We start from the raw sequence: 2307 nt of genomic DNA, 5'->3' as shown, positions 1-2307 counted from the left end.
ATCAAGGGTTACTAGTTTAAATGTTTAAATTTATCTTCAATGTCCAGCATTGTAAATACACCACATTTTCCAAACACACTAAAAAAGGCCTTACAAGTGCAAGATGTATAGTATAAGAGCAATACCTTTTTTAACAAATGTAACACTTTACCAGTGTACCAGTGTTTTTTTTTTTTTTTGCTTTGTTTAGCATTAAAATGTTGTCTTGTACAGCCCATTTTTGCATGTATGTAAATATAAATAAAACACTGTCTACATAAAACAACTTCAAATATGACAATGCATGTATTGTCTTTGATTGAAATGGTGTGGATAAATGACATGGAAGCTAACCAGAGGGAATAAAAATAAAATTAAAAAAGAGATCTCTTTAACATTTCAAATATTTCTCCTAGACAGAAATGATGTTACTTTAAGATTGAATGGAAACTTTTGCTTGAGACTCCTGGTTCTCAAACTTGTCTCCTGAGACAAAAACTCTTAACACTGTCACAATGGTCTCCTCTAACGCTTTAGAAGAGATCTCAACAACATCACACACTGTGCTCAGATTGTTCTCTTTAGCTAGAGATGTGTCTTCTCAAAAGTTTAGAAGAGATCTCAACAACATCACACACTGTGCAGAGATTTTTCATCGACACTAAAGACTCGGGAGCTCTCACATTTGTCTCCTCTAAATTTCAGAAGTGATCTCAATAAATTTACAAAGTGTGCACCAGTCAAATGCCTCAATATGAGCTCAAACATGTCTACCATATTATATGTATTAATAATAAAATTAGTCAATTAATAATCAAGACTGAGTCATAAGCCATTTATGTGCCTTTCAGCAAAAAAAATCTCCAGGGTTGCATTTTCTGTAAATCAGTTTGAATTAAGGCATCCGGTACATTACTATTTCCAACAACAAATTATGTGCCTAAGTACATAAACATTGTCTTATAAAAAGTAAGATTATCCTTATTTCTGAATAATTTCTCTCTCAATATAGCCTTTAACTCTGAATTTATGATCCCCCCCTTATTAAGTGCCTTTCAAGTTCTTCACTGGATGCACACTTTGTAAAGTTGTTGAGATCTCTTCTAAAGCTTTACAGGAGACAAATATGAGACCCCCAGATTATTTAGCTAATGAGAAAAATGTAAGCACAGTGTGTAATGTTGTTGAGATCTCTAATCTAAGCTTTTGAGGAGACAAATGTGAGAGATCCAGAGTCTCTAGCTAAGGAGAAATATCTGAGCACAGTGTGTGATTTTGTTGTGATCTCTTCTGAGGCTTTAAAGGAGACAAAGGTGAGAGATCCAGAGTCTCTAGCTAAGGGTAAAATTCTGAGCACATTGTTTTATGTTGTTGAGATCTCTTCTAAAGCTTTAAAGGAGACAAATGTGAGAGATCCAGAGTCTCAAGCTAAGGAGAAATATCTGAGCACGGTGTGTGATTTTGTTGAGATCTCTTCTAAAGCTTTAAAAGAGACAAATGTGAGAGATCCAATGTCTGTAGCTAAGGAGAAAAATCTGAGCACAGTGTGCGATGCTGTTGAGAGCTTGTTTGAAACTTTGGAGGAGACAAATGTGAGACCACCAGAGTCTTTAGACTAGGAGAGATATCTGAGCACATTGTGTGATGTTGTTGAGATATCTTCTAAAGCTTTAAAGGAGACCATTGTGAGAGTGTTAGAGTTTTGTCTCAGGAGACAAGTTTGAGAAGCAGGAGACTCAAGCAAAAATCTAATTTTAAAGTAATCTAATTTCTGTCTAGGAGTAATATTTGAGATGTTAAAGACATCAATTTAGATTTTTCTTTCCTATGGGATCGACCTCCGTTCTGAGTCTGAGTCCTGTCAAGGAAAGGACTGCAACAGATCACCAACGTTCTGAGCCTCGGGCCCGTGAGTCCTGAGTCTCCAGCTTCGAGGCAGCAACAGATACAACCACGTTCTGAGCTTCCAGTCTGCGAGGAAAGAGATAATCTACGTTCAGACTTCATTCAGAGTCTTCATCCCGTGAGACAACAACAGATGCAGCACGTCCTGAGTCTCCATCCTAGAGAGACAAAACGGATCGACCAAGTTCTGAGTCTCTAGCCCAGAGAGGCAGAAGACACACAGACATCTGCAACAAGGTTAAGCTCCGGCGAGCAAACCTTCACTCCAAGGTACCTTTGCTTGCGTGTTCCAGGCTTTAGGACCCTTTGGTGCTCCAGGAGATCAGCATCCTCCAGCGCTTCGTGTTCAAGGCTGTCGAAACAGATTCCTGCTCCTTCCCCCACTGCATTGCTACCAGCACAACCAGTGGATGAAGTCACCGC

The 2307-nt window shown here is 38.5% G+C and overlaps 1 pseudogene; it reads right to left on the bottom strand.

Moving 5' to 3' along the window:
- Positions 1 to 2307, bottom strand: part of LOC107721155 (uncharacterized) — a 47700-nt pseudogene that overhangs the window by 10320 nt on the left and 35073 nt on the right.

This window comes from Sinocyclocheilus rhinocerous, unplaced genomic scaffold, assembly GCF_001515625.1.
Source record: "Sinocyclocheilus rhinocerous isolate Xijiao unplaced genomic scaffold, SAMN03320098_v1.1 scaffold1322, whole genome shotgun sequence".
NCBI lineage: Eukaryota > Metazoa > Chordata > Actinopteri > Cypriniformes > Cyprinidae > Sinocyclocheilus > Sinocyclocheilus rhinocerous.
Note: the sequence above shows the minus strand (reverse complement) of the source record. Positions and strands in the feature narration are given on the sequence as shown.